This window comes from Elephas maximus, chromosome 8 (assembly GCF_024166365.1).
Source record: "Elephas maximus indicus isolate mEleMax1 chromosome 8, mEleMax1 primary haplotype, whole genome shotgun sequence".
In the NCBI taxonomy this organism is placed as follows: Eukaryota; Metazoa; Chordata; class Mammalia; order Proboscidea; family Elephantidae; genus Elephas; species Elephas maximus.
In genome coordinates this window covers 803,051-818,354 of record NC_064826.1, presented here as the reverse complement: position 1 = coordinate 818,354, position 15,304 = coordinate 803,051, and positions in this window count along the sequence as shown.

The following is a 15,304-nucleotide window of genomic DNA, read 5'->3' as shown; positions in this document are numbered from 1 at the left end:
CTGCTACTCTGCTCTGACCACTGGGCTCCAACCACTGGGCTCCTGGCTCTGGCTGGGGTACAGCAGCCGAGGTCTTCGTTGTCTCCACCAGAACCACCAGGACCACGCTTCAGTTAGGGTTTCCAGGCTTGAGCATTTAGACAGTTGGAGGCTAGAGGACCAGAACAGGTTAGTGGTGGAGGTGGGAGCTGGGGGCCCAGGAAAAGGACCATGAGGAGGACAACGTGTTCGCCAGACACAAGTGACTCACCTGAGTCTATGGGCATGGAAAATTCTAGAAAACGATAGCAATGGGATAGCAGTCCCTCAGCTTGTCCTTTGAGAAGGAGAACGCTGGGAGGCTAGGGGTGGGGGGACAAGAAGAAAGGCTAGGCTGACAGAGTGGGTTTGGGCCCATGATAAACCCATTGCCATCAAGTTGATCCCGACTCATGGCGGCCCTACATAGGTACCATGAAATAGTTATAACTCGCTCTCATAACCCAGGGGAAGCTGGTATGTGCACACTGGTGATAAATGAATTTGGTCCACATCCCCCTCCAATGCTAGAATTTGGGTCCGTAGGATGGAGAGGAGTTTTCTGAACTGTTGGGAGCCACAGGGATGTGGAGATCATCCCCAGGCTCCCAACACAGCTGCCCCTCAGCTATCCCAGTATGCCCCCAGTAAGCAGAGGGTCACCGGCTGGAGGAACAAATAAAAAAAATGTTGGTGGGGGAGCAGTGGATACTCAAGCCCTGTCTGTCCCACTCCACACTCAGCCCCACCCTCTCCTCTAAGTTTGCTCTGTTCCCGAAAATCTCCCTTTTCCAAGCTTCTTTTGCCTTTAGAGCCCATAGGATGCCACCTAGCACTCAAGCTCTCTATTTCCTGGTGGTCAGTATTTCATCCCCAGCCAGCTGAATGTTCCATTTCACATGAGCAGAGGTCTGTCTCCTTCACTGTTTCTATTACAGGACTGGGCACAGACTAGGCACTGTCTGCTCATTGGCCACGTAAATCTTTTTTGGAACAAGATTGGATTAAAACAGAGAAATTTTAACTAATAAAATACACCTTCTCCTCACTTATTGAATGTCTTGTTATCCAACATTTCCCATTTACCACTGTTTTTTTTTAGGCTTGGTTCTCCAAAGAAACAAAACAGTGAAGCATGTATATATACATAGAGAGAGAGATTTATGTCAATGAAATGGCTTACGCAGTTGTAGAGGCTGGAAAGCCCAAGTCTGTGGATCAAGCTGAAGGGTTCTCCTGACTCATGTAGCTACAGGGGCTGAAGAACACAAGATTGGCAGTAAGTCGCAGGCTGTTGGCTCACAGGCTGCAAAGGCTGATGAATCCCAAGATTGGCAGGTAAGCTGATAGCTCAAGTCCCAAGAACTGGAGGTCAGATAAACAGAAGCCAGATACAGGATCCAGAGCAAGCAAAAACTCACAAGCTTTGCCACAAAGTCCACGTATATTGAATGCAGGCCACACCTCCAAGGAAACTCTCTCAACTGGTTGGCTGCTCATATTAGATCTTATCATGGATGTAATTACATCATATCAGATCTCATTATGGAAGTGATTACATCATTGCATAACTGCCAAACTACATCATAACTGCCAAACCACTGAGAATCATGGCCCAGCCAAGTTGACACATAACCGTAACCCTGACAGCCCACCCCTTGTCAGTGTGGTACCTGTACACATCTCCCTAAACCATGCACAGTTTCTAAATGAAGACAATTATAAAGCCATACTTGTGCCTAACATGATACAATTAACACATGTACAACCAAAAACATACTAGCCCTATTTTTATATCTTATATTTTATAAGTGAAGAAAACAAAAATATTTAATGCACACATACAAGGAAGAAACACTCATAACAATTACAGTCTTCATTTCTACAACTGGTTACAAGTTCATAGCTGGTATTTAGAACTATCTTCCACCACAACCCATTCCATATTCTCTTTACCTTTTAACAAGCACCTCAGCTAGTCATGGTTCTTTACCTGGTGGGGTGAGCCAAACCTTCATTCTTGAAGGGCCTGAGCCATTAGTAGTCATGTCAGAATTGGGTTACTGCAGTTTTCTATTGACTTTAAACACAAGGCATAGTAGTACCAAGAGACATGCTAAGGGATCTCTTGTATTCCAAACATACTTTTCTTTACCTCCATTATGTAATATCAATCCGATTTCCTCTTGGTAATCAGGATCAATCATACCAACCAACACAGTAACTCCCTCGTTTGCTTGTGGATCCAGAGGCACGAGGAGCCCAAAGTGGCTGGGTGGCATTCTTAACTTCCAGTTCAATGGAATCAGTGATGTGTCTCCTGGTAAGCACTCTGCCCTTTGGAACTAAGACCTCTAGACCCTCAGATCATAGGGTCACAGAGACAGGAAGCAAAAGTTTTGTCAGTGGGTCACTAGGGGTAATGGTGAGTGGCGCCACTCAAATTTCCACCCCTTGATTCCTGGACCCATGAATCCGGATGTCTTACTTATCTAGTGCTACCATAACAGAAATACCCCAAGTGGATGGCTTTGACAAAGATAAATTTATTTCCTCACGGTATAGTAGGATGAAGGTCTGAATTCAAGGTGTCAGCTCCAAGGGAAGGTTTTCTCTGTCGGCTCTGGAGGAATGTCCTTGTCCTCAATCTTCCCATGGTCAAGGAGCTTCTCAGGAACAGGAACCTCAGGTCCAAAGGATGCCCTCTGCTACTGGTGCTGCTTTCTTGGTGGTATGAGGTCCCCAACTCTCTGCTTGCTTCTCTTTCCTTTTATCTCTTAAGAGATAAAAGGCCGTGCAGGCCACACCCCAGGAAACTCCCTTCACATTGGATCAGGTTGGTGACCTGAGTAAGGGTGGTGTTACAATCCCACCCTAATCTTCTTAATATAAAATTACAATCACAAAACGGAGGACAACCACACAATACTGGGAATCATGGCCTAACCAAGTTGATATACACATTTTTGGGGGGACAGAATTTAATCCATGACACCTGGCTACGGGAGAAATAGCACCGTATATTGGACGCTGGTTTAGAGCATATAGAGCCTCCTGGAGAACATCGTTTCAACCCTGCAAGGTATCACCACCTAGCTGGCACTGTAACTGTGTCTTTAGAAGGCCATTCCATCTCTCTATCAAACCAGCTGCTTTAGGATGATGGGGAACATGGTAAGACCAGTGAATTCCATGAGCATGGGCCCACTGCTGCTCTTCATTTGCTATGAAGTGAGACCCTTGATCTAAGGTGATGCTGTGTGGGATACCATCACGGTGGATGAGGTATTTTATAAGTCCACAGAAGGTAGTTTGGGCGGAACTATTGAGTGTAGGGAAAGTAAATCCATATCCAGAGAAGTGTCTATTCCAGTAAGAAAAAAATGCTGCCCTTACTGTAATGGCTGTAGTCCAGAAATGGGTTGTAGTGCTTCCACTGTCCATTTTCCAGTGGTGCCTGCATATTGCGCAGAAATTATGTAAACCAGGCACAAATTTTCTCTTCCATGGTCATCTGATCATAAGGAACTCCTCATGAGGCCATAGGGGCAGGCTGGGAGAGGACAGATAATGTGAGAGGAGTGGGGACCATGGGCATTTGGGCCACTTCCTCATGTAACTTACTTGTGCCTTCAGATCCTGCTTAGGCCTGATTTTGTATATACCACTTCCATTTAATGATGGAGTGCTGCTGTGCATGTTCAACTTTGTGACTCTGTGGGTCAGAAAACACCCAGTTCATGACGGGCAGCTCAGGCTGCATGGTGACTTGGTGGCCCATGGTTAAGCATTCAGTCTCTACTAAGGCCCAGTAACAAGCCAAAAGCTGTTTCTCTAAAGGACAGTAGTTGTTTGCAAAGGATGTCAGGGCTTTGCTCTCAAATCCTAAGGGTCTGTGCTGTGATTCACCAATAGGGGCCTGCTAAAGACTCCAAACAGCATCTCTATCTGCCACTGACACTTCAAGCACCATTGACAATCAGCCAAATCATAGGGCCCAAGTGGCAGAGTGGCTGGCACAGCAGCCTGAACCCATTGCAGAGACTTCTCATGGTCTGGGCCCCTCTCAAAACTAGCAGCTTTTTGAGTCACTTGATAAATAGGCCAGAGTAGCATGCCCAGACAAGGGATATGATGCCGCCAAAATCCAAAGAGGCCCACCAGGCATTATACCTACTTTTTAGTTGTGGGAGGAGCCAGATGCAACAACATATCCCTCACTTTAGAAGGAATATATTGACATCCCCCACACCACTGGACCTCTAGAAAGCTTACTGAGATGGAAGGCCCCTGGCTTTCAGCTGGATTAATTTTCCACCCTCCAGCACACAAAGAATGTAAGGATGGCACAGGACCAGGCAGTTGTACATAGGGTCGCTATGAGTCGGAACCAACTTGACAGCACCTAACAACAACAACAGCATACAAATGTTTTACCAATAAGTCCAGAGTCATTGGCATTTCTTCATTATTAGGTCCAATCAGCATAATGTCATTAATGTAATGAACCGGTGTGACATCTTCTGAAAGGGAAAGGCAATTAAGGTCCCTGCAGACTAAATTATGACATAGGGCTGGAGCGTTGCTATACCCCTGAGATAGGACAGCGAAGGTGTATTGTTGGCCTTGCCAGCTGAAGGCAAACTGCTTCTGATGGTCCTTCAAAACAGGTATGGAGAAGAAAAGCATTGGCCAGATCAATAGCTGCATATCAGGTATCAGGAGACGCATTAATTTGCTCAAGCAATGAAACCACATTAGGAACAGCAGCTGCAATTGTAGTCACCACGTGGTTATGTTTTTGATAATTCACTGTCATTTTCCAAGGCTCATCTATTTTTTGCGCAGGCCAAATAGGCAAGTTGAATGGGGGTGGGATGGGAATCATCGCACCTGCATCCTTCAAGTCCTTGATGGTAGCAGTAATCTTTGTGTCTGAGTCATCTAGTGCTGCTATAACAGAAATACCACTAGTGGATGGCTTTAACAAAGAGAAACTTTCTCACAGTCTAGTAGGCTAGAAGTCCAAATTCAGGGCATCAGCTCCACGGTAAGGCTTTTTCTCTCTGTTGGCTCTGGAGGAAGGTCCTTGTCATCAATCTTTCCCTGGTCTAGGAACTTCTCCACACAGGAGCCCCAGGTCTGAAGGACATGCTCTGCTCCTGGCACTGCTTTCCCCCCACTGTCTGCTCATTTCCCTTTCCTTTTATCTCTTGTAAGATAAAAGGTGATGCAGGGCACACCCAAGGGAAACTCCCTTTACATTGGATCAGGGATGTGACTTGAGCAAGGCTGTTATATCCCAGCCTAACCCTCTTTAACATAATCTAATCTTGCCTCAACCACAGGCAGAGATTAGGATTTGTAACACATAGGGAAGTCACATCAGATGACAAAACGGTAGACAATCATACAATACTGGGAATCATGACCTAGCCAAGTTGGCAGACATTTCGGGGGGGACACAATTCAATCCACTACACCCTGCAATCCCTCCAGGAAAGTGGTGTTGCTTTTGGTTTACTATTTTCCTAGGTAGGTGCTGTTCTAATGGCTTCCACATGGCTTTTCCTACCATAATAGCCCTTATTTCACTTGTCAGGGATACAATGTGAGGGTTCTACCAGTTGCTGAGTGTATCTATTCCAGAACTATGCATTCCAGAGCTGGGAAAATCACTACAGGATAAGCTCAGGGACCCACTCTGAGCTGAATTTGAACTAAGACTCCATTAACAATCTGACCTCCACATGGCCCCATTCTGACCGGTGGGTCACAGTGACATTTTGGGTCTCCTGGAATTAGTTTCAGTTCAGAGCCAGTATCCAGTAATCCCCAAAAAGCCTGATTATTTCCTTTTCCCCAGTGAACAGTCACTCTTCTAAAAGGCTGTAGATCCCTTTGGGGAAGGTTGGGAGAAAAATGAACAGTGTAAATTTTTGGCAACATAGTAGGATCATTCCTCAAGCAGACCCGGCCTTCCCTTCGTTCCGGGTCTTCTGGGTCTGTGAACGGGCTTGAGTCTGGGATTGGATTGAGGGTCTGTGACTGTCTATTCTGGCAATTCTAGTTAGATTGCCATTCACTTGACCCAGGATTCTCCTTGTCCAGATCAAGTAAATATTTAGTAGATTTTCAATTTCACTCCTAGGTACAAGTAGCCAACACCATAAGTCCATATGAGGCAGGCTATTCTGATTACTGCTTTGACTCTGCTGTTCATTACAGGAACCACATTCAGTTTGTCAATTGAATGCCGCCACTTGGCCCCTGTCACCACGGGCTCCAAGGAGCCCCATTGTAGTTAGGTGTTTTAATTCAGTTAGGGCAGTTCCCACCGTCAAATCTGACGTACGTAAAATGGCAATCATAGCAGTCTTCAAGGATGCTGCGGCTCCCTTCACAAATGTGTTCCTCACTTTTGCTGTAATACGTGTGTCCTCTGGGCACTCCATGTATGGGTCTGTGGGTCTAAACTGATAAATCCACTGTAACATGACAATTACCCTAGATCCTTGGATACCTTCTTCTACAGTATACCTAGTCAGGTCTGGCACTTCAACTTGATTTAGTGTAGGCCACTGCATAGTCCATGCTTCAGTGAACCAACCAAATAAACTAGGAGATCCTTTCCTAACCTCTTAAGTTGAAACAACGAATAAACAATCTGTGCTTAGTTGCCCCGTATCAATAAAGTCAGATTGATCTAACTTTATGTTCCTTGCACCATTATCCCACACCCTTAATAGCCATTTCCACACGTATTCCCCAGGTTTCTGTTTGTACATATTAGAAAACTCAAGCAGTCTTTTGGAGTGTAGCATACCTCCTCCTGGATCATGCTTTGTACTTCACTTTTTGGGGCTCACTGGGCCGTAAGTCTAGTTATAGGTCTAGAAACAAAAATGGATGGTGGGGGATGTGTTCTGAGAACATTCAGCAATGTCATGGAAGGCATCTGTCTCAGGCAATCCTCCAGGCAGTGACACAGATGCCTCCCCAGGCAACAGCTCAGACAAAGGCTCTTCAGACGCAACTGGGTTAATCTTATCAGTTGGGGATTTAGAGACTATTGGTTTTACTGGGGAGGGTGGTTTAGCACACAAAGATGGAGTAATCTCTTCAGATGGTAGTGAGAAGGCTGGTTCTGTTGGCAGGGGTGATTCAATGAAATTTAGGGGCTCAGTATCCTCAGCTTCCTGATTATCTGCCCATATGAACCCATCTCAAGTTTCAGGATCCCATTTCTTCCCAATCAATGCCCTCACTTTAACTTCAGACACCTCTTGAGGTTGGAAATTCAGTTGGCCTTGTAATTCAGCCACTCTTACAATAAGACTCTGGGTTTGGTTTTTGACAATATCAACTTTGTTACAACAAGAAATAAGGTTTTCTTTCAAGGCACAAGTGCAAATTTGAGGTCATTTATACAGCACTTGAGCTATGAATCTGAAGCCCTGAACTCATCTGTTTATTTCACCACTTTATCTAACGAAAGTAGGCCCAACCAACCAGCTTCATTATACTTCTCATTCTGAAAAAATCATAGAAAGTTATCAAACATGCAATCACCCAGAGCCTTGAATTTCACCAATACCTGACCTGTCGGTGGTGATATTTTGTGTATTTTCATTGCCACCTCACACCATGCATCAGCAGTGCCCTCTTTACTACGGGAAGCTAGTCATCAACATCTTTAAGACTAACCAGGCTTGAGAATCAATTTAAAAACTCATCCTTTCGGTTTTGTTTCTCAAGAACTACCCTTGGTACCAAAATGTCTTAGACTGGGTTCTCTAGAGAAGCAAAACCAGTGAAGTGTGTATGTATATAGAAAGATTTGTATCAAGGAAACAGCTCACACAGTTGTAGAGGCTGATAAGTCCCAAGTCTGTGAGTCAGGCTGCAGGCTTCTTCAGACTCACATAGCCGCAGGGGCTGACGAACACAAGATCGGCAGTAAGCTGGCAAGCAGCTGGCTCACGGGTTGTGGAGGCTGATGAATCCCAAGATTGGCAAATAAGTCTCTAGCTCAAGTGCCGAGAACTGGAGGTCGGATGAAAAGGACCCAGATTCAGGATCCAGAGCAAGCAAAACCCACAAGTTTTGCTAGAAAGTCTACATATATCCCATATATGCCACATCCCCAAGAAAACTCCCTTTCAACTGATGGGCTGCTCATAGCAGATCTCATCATGGAGATAATTAAATCATATCAGATCTCATTATGGAAGCGATCACATCATTACATAACTGCCAAACTACATCATAACTGCCAAACCACTGAGAATCACGGCCCAGACAAATTGGCACACAACCTTAACCATGACAACAATAGTAAAAAATTTCCTGTCAGAGGATTTTTCGTATTAACAATGTACAACTGGCAGTAACAAACACCAAGGTGCTAGGTTAACATCAAGGTTAAGGCTATGTGTCCGCTTGGCTGGGTCATGATTCTCAGTGGCTTGGAATTTATGTAATGATGTAATTTGGCAGTTATGTAATGATGTAATCAACCTCCATTTTTGTGATCTGATGTTGTTGTCCTCCATTTTCCCATAACACCGATTATGCGTAATGACCTGGTCTTTGGAACCTAATCATGTCTTTAAGTGAGGAGAAGTTGCATTTCTTTTCTATATACTGTTATTGTTAGCTGCTATTGAGTTGCCCTGACTCATGGTGACCCCTTGCACAATGGAAAAAAATGCTGCCTGGTCCTGCACCATCCTCATGATCAGTTGTTGATCGAACCAATGTAATCCATAGGGTTTTCATTTGCAGATTTTGGAAGTAGATTGCCAGGCTTTTCTTCCTCTTCCATCTTAGTCTGGAAGTTCCATGGAAACCTGTTCAGCATCACAGCAACACACAAGGCTCCACTTACAGACAGAAGGGTGGTGGCTGCACATAAGGTGCATTGAACCCTGGTCTCTGGCATTGTTGTTGTTAGGTGCAGTTGGGTCAGTTCCAACTCATAGTGACCCTATGTACAACAGAACAAAAGACTGCCTGGTCCTGCACCATCCTCACAATCATTGTTACGTTTGAGCCCATTGTTGCAGCCACTATGTCAATCCATGTCCTTGAGAGTCTTCCTCTTTTTCGCTGACCCTATACTTTTCCAAGTATGATGTCCTTCTTTAGGGACTGATCCTTCCTGATAACATGGCTAAAGTCTCACCATTCTTGCTTCTAAGGAGCATTCTGGCTGTACTTTTTCCAAAACAGATTTATTCATTCTTTTGACAGTCCATGGTAGAGTCAATATTTTTTGCTGACACCACAAATCAAAGGCATCAATTCTTCTTCGGTCTTCCTTTCTCATGCATGTGAGGTGATTGAAAACATCATGGCTTGGGTCAGGCACACCTTAGTCCTCAAGGTGAGACATCTTTGCTTTTCAACACCCTAAAGAGGTCTTTTGCAGCAGATTTGCCCAATGTAATGTGTTGTTTGATTTCTTGACTGCTGCTTCCATGGCTGTTGATTGTCGATTCAAGTAAAATGAAATCCTTGACAACTTCAATCTTTTCTCTGTTTATCATGATGTTGCTTATTGGTCCATTTGTGAGGATTTTTGTTTTCTTTATGTTGAGGTGTAATCCATACTGAAGGCTGTGGTCTCTGATCTTCATCAGTAAGTGCTTCAAGTCCTCTTCACTTTAAGCAAGCAAGATTGTGTCACCTGTATAATGCAGGTTGTTAATGAGTCTTCATCTAATCCTGATGCTCCATTCTTCTCATATAGTCCAGCTTTTTGGATTAATTTGCTCAGCATACAGATTGAATAGGTATGGTCAGAGGATACAACCCTGACGCACACCTTTCCTGACGTTAAACCACGTAGTATCCCCTTGTTCTGTTCGAACAACTGTCTCTTAATCTATGTAAAGGTTCCTCATGAACACAATTAAGTGACCTGGAATTCCCATTCTTTGAAATGTTATCCATAATTTGTTAGGATCAACACAGTCAAATACCTTTGCATAGTCAATAAAACACAGGCAAACATCTCTGGTATTCTTTGCTTTCAGCCAGGGTCCATCTGACATTAGCAATGATATCCCTGGTTCCATGCCCTCTTTCAATCCAGTTTGAACTTCTGGCAGTTCCCTGTCGATGTACTGCTGCAGCCACTTTTAAACGGTCTTTAGCAAAATTTTACTTGTGTGTGATATTAATGTTATCGTTCGATAATTTTCACATTCTGTTGGATCACCTTTCTTTAGAATAGGCATAAATATGGATGTCTTCCAGTCCGTTGGCCAGGTAGCTGCCTCCCAAATTTCTTGGCCTAGACGAATGAGCGCTTCCAGTGCTGCATCCGTTTGTTGAGGCCATGCAGGTCTCCAGCAGGGAAGGTGAGAATTTTACCACTGAACCACCACTCCCCCTTTCTGTATATGGAAATACGGGTAGTCCCAGACTTATAACATATTTTAGTTATGATGAACCACACTTACGACAGCTTTTTTTTTTTTTTAACATCTTGTTGTTAGTAATATGTACTACATAAAATGTTGCAGCTTATAATTTGGTTAAGTGCTGCAGCTGCTAACCAAAAGGTCAGCAGTTTGAATTGCCAGGCGCTCCTTGGGAACTTTATGGGGTAGTTCTACTCTGTCCTATAGGGTCGGTAATGAGTTGGAATCGACTCGATGGCAGTGGGTTTGGTTTTGATTTTTTATAATTTGCTGATGTTACCATTCTCAGATGCTCACTGGCAGATGTTCAATATTATGATTTACTGTTCATAACACTGCCATACAGCAGGCAATGATGAAAAGTTAAAAAAAAAAAGTATTTGACTTGCATCAGAACCGACTCACAACAGAGTTGTTAGAACAGAGCCCCGTTGTAAGTTGGGGACTACCTGTAGTAAATCCGTGCGTTACTTTTCAGAGCATTTTCACACACTAGTGTGTGGTTCTAAAATAAAACTTTTGGTGCTTTGCCAGATGGCAGTACCTGGGTGGTGTTGGGGGTGCGTACTTGCAGTACAGTGGATTGCTATTGTATAGCCTTTCTAGTCATGGTCTTGTAGCTCGTACGAGATAATTAGGTGAGACTATGCAAATAGAGTGCTTGTGGCTCACCAAGGGGATTGGACAGTTTTGCTAATGCAAATAAGGTACATGGGACCCTTGTAGGCGATTGGTCAGTTTTGCCATCCCACTAAGCTTAAAGGGAGCCAATTCCAGAGGTTGGAGGGGGACCTCACTATCATCAAGAAGAAGAGTCGGGAGTGGAGTTTGTCTTTTGGACCCAGGTCTCTGCACTGAGAACCTACTAGAGCCAGGAAACAGGGAGAGCTGTAATTCTGTAGGCAATAGCAGCATGAGACAGCAGGAACCAGGAGACTGGTGCAAGACAGCACAGTGGCTTCCCGGCCCACAGAGAGAGATGAGTGCCTTCAGGGAGGAGGCTTGCTGGTGGAGTGGGGTGCCTCCAGGCACTTGTTAGCAGAGCTAGGCTTGCCAACCCCTGGAGCTAGAGAGCTGAATGCCTTTAGGCTTCCTGGTGGAGCGGAGTGCCTTCAGGCACTTATCTGTGGAGCCAAAGACCTTTGTAACACTTGCCAGAGCAAGGGCTGAGGTCAAGAGGAAGGACCCAGGTTGAGAGTGAGGGCCCAGCAGCAGCAGCCAAGAAGAAGCCATCCTGATTGATGAACTATCTCTTGAGTTGTTCCTGTTACTTCCAAGTTGATTATAATCCTGAATTGTAACCAATCAAACCCCATAGTTGCATGTTCTGTGATTCTGTGCGACCATTGCAATGAATTACCAAACCCAGCATAGAAGTAGAGGGTGCTGTGGGAGGTATGGCTGGTGTCAGAACTGGCAAAAAGGTTGGAGAGAGGAGGTGTGTCTGACCTCCATCTTACCAGAATCAGCCTTGGGCTGAGGCTGACGATTCTCCTCCCCTCTGGTGAAGTTAGACTAGGTCTGATGCCACACCATTTTACAGTATCGATCTCAGCATTTGCTTGAGCCTGGAGCTCCTGCTTGGGAGTGGCTGTGAGGAGCACCAGTCTTTCACTGCAGACACGTGTCATTTTTTGATCAGTGACTCCTGTTGTGACTACCACCCTATTTTCACATCAAACGACTTTTGACTACTTGAAAAAAGGTCAAGGAACAGAGATGTACCTTGTAGAGAATATTCAGGAAAATATGAAGTCCTGGAAATATCTTCCTAATGCTGTGAGCTCTAAAAGCTGTTCTTCCACGAGAACTCCAGGATGTTTGGAGAAAAAGCATTGGTACGGACAACATGAATGTTGTTTTGATGTGTTTGATTTTAAAGTTCTGTGAGATTACTTTTTAAGCTGAAATCACAACTCAGTGCCTAAGTGGCCAGGCAGGTAACTTCAGAGAGTGGAGCAGCTCCAGCCTAGAGGGGCCAGCTCATGTTAGCCTGGCCACTTGTGCCACACCATCCAGTTTCTTGCCCAACAAGCTGGAAGCCCAGATTTTTATGTGAAATATCCAGATATTTAAAATCTTGCTGGGGCCAAACAAAATGACTCCTGCTTTGTAGCCACGCTGATACATGAGCCTGGACTCAGCTGCTCATTCGGTCATCAAACTTAAGAACCCAGGCCCACCTTCTCCTCCTCCCTAGCCTGGCAGCAAAGAGGCTTCCTTGCCCGCACCTGTGTCTAGGTCTCAAGTTCTTCTAGCTTCTCTGTGCTGCCGTTTTTCTGATTCGCCGTTGCCATCTGAATTCTGCCCCAGCTGGCTGGCACTGCTCGAACCAACACTGCAGTGAGCGCGTTGCTGCAGAGGGTGTGGTTGTCCTTAGCGTGCCTTCAGCTGCTGACGTCATCCTCCTCCCTAAAACAGTATTTCCTTCACTCCCTTGTCACCTCTTCTGCCCTTCCAGGCTCTTTTCCAGGCTTCTCTCTATGCCATCTTGCAGTGCAGTGAATTACTTAATATGGCCATTCTAGTCATAGGTTTTGTAATTCCCAAAAAATGACTGGGTGAGGGCTAAGTAAATGAAGTGCCTGCGGCCCACCATGGGGATTGGCTAGCTTGCTAATAATGTAGATAAGGTGCATGGTAGCAGAACCAGGAGACTGGCAGGAGATGGCATATTGGGCTTCCCAGCCCATGGGGCGAGAAAGTTGAGCACCTTCAGGCAGGAGGCTTACTAGCTGAGTGGGATGCCTCCAGGCACTTATTGGCAGAGCTAAAAGAGCTTCGTAACACTTGCCCAAGCAGGGTAGAGGCCAGGCTGGCCCAAGAGCCCCAAGAGGCCCAAGAAGCCAAGGGTTGAGAGGCTGAGGGCAGGGAAAGTCCTGCCTGTGGGCACAGCTGAAAAGAGACTGTCCTGATTGAAGAACTGTACATTGAGCATTCCTGATCCTGAATTGTAACTTGTTATTTCCCTGATAAACCCCATAACTGTATGGTCTGTGCATTCTGTGTGGTCATTGCAACAAATTATCAAACCCAGCAGAGAAGTAGAGCGTGCTGTGGAAAGGATGGCTGGTGTAGGAATTGGTAAAAAAAAAAAAAAGTTGTAGACAGGATGTATGTCTGATCTCCGCCTCACAGGAATCAGTCTGGAGCTGTTGATCTTGATTCTCTTTTCCGCTTCTGAGGTTAGAGAAGGCCAGACTACACCTCTGCCACACCATTTTTACACACCTTCTAAATGCTGGAGTTCCTCAAGGCCCTACCGTAGGCCCCTTCTTTTCTCACCCCACACTCACTTCTTGGAGGAGATCATTCACAATCCCATTGCTTCAGAAACACATGTTGACTGTTCTCAGTTCTCTCTTCAGCCCAGGCCTACCATGGGCCCTGCACCATAGGGCTACTTCCTGTGCATGGGCCACACTGGTTCAACTGGGCCAAGACTGCTCCCCCTCACCAGCTTCCCACCCGTGCACCTATCTCAGAGGATACCACTGCCCCTCCCTCTGGATACTGACCCCTCACATCAAGTCCTCTATCACCTGCCCTTCAGGGTCTCTGGAATACATCCACTTCTCTCTATCTCCTCTGAGACAACATGGCCTCAGGTCACCACCACCTGTCCCCAGGACCATGGACCTGCAAGCCTCCCCTCTCCATTCTCCACGAGGTAGCCAGAGGCCACAGCCATCTTTCTAAAGGCACAGAAGCAAACCTACCACACTGCTTCCCTGCCGAATTTCTCTGTGGTTTCCCACTGCCTGAAGGCAAGCTCTAAATTCCTTAGCTGCACTAGCACCCGTGGCTGTGTCGTCAGCTCAGACCCCATGTGTGTGCAAGTAGAACTGTGCTCCACAGGGTTTTTAATGGCTGATTTTTCAGAAGTAGGTCACCAGGCTTTTCTTCCAAGGTGCTTCTGGGTGATTTGATCTTTTGGTTACCAGCCAAGTTTGTAACTGCTTGTATTACCAGGGACTCCCAAAACTCTTCAGCATGTGCTAACCCAAACAACCCAGTGCCATCGAGTCGATTCCAACCCATAGCGACCCTATAGGATAGAGTAGAACTGCCCCATAGTTTCCAAGGAGCGCCTGGTGGATTTGAACTGCCGACCCTCGGGCTAGCAGCTGTAGCACTTAACCACTACACCACCAGGGTTTCCTCAGCATGTGCTAAGGCCTCCCCAAATTCCCTCTTGTCTCTAGGCCACTCCTGCACCTGGCCTCAGGGCCATTGCAGACCCAATCTGCCCTGATCTCAGCCTCCATTGGGCTTCTTGTTCCTTGGGTCTTAAGCTAGGAGTTCCTTCATCTACAAGCCTCCCTCCACCTTTCCCAAACAGGTGCTTGCCCTCACCCCACTCCTCCAGGCCCTCGGGGCCTGCCCGCCACAGCTGGTTCAGTGTGCACTCTGCAAGGGCAGGGTCCTGCCTGTCTGTCTCTCTGTCACAAAGCAGGCGCCCAGAACTACTTTCTAGGGTCGTTTTTGGTGATTATGATGTTGGAAATGGGAAAGGCCTTAGATCTCATCAAGACCAGCCCTCTGGTGGTACTAGGGAGAAAATAGAGGCCCAGGGAAATGAGGCCTCAGTTATCCATCCCACCTGAGGGGAGGAGGCTCACACTCAAGCCTTGTCACCCAGGTCCAATAGGCTGGTCACTGCCCAATGGCCAACCCCAGCTTTCCCACCTGCCAAGGCAGAGAAAGTCACTGACTTCTGACCATCTGTCAGAGAGTGTGTTGTTGGGAAGTGTGATGTGAAGGCGACCTCCCTCCACCATTAAATGCATTTCATCGTCCTCAAGCTGCCAGGCAGGTGGCAGTGGCATCCGTGGCGGTGGGAGACAGAGTCATGT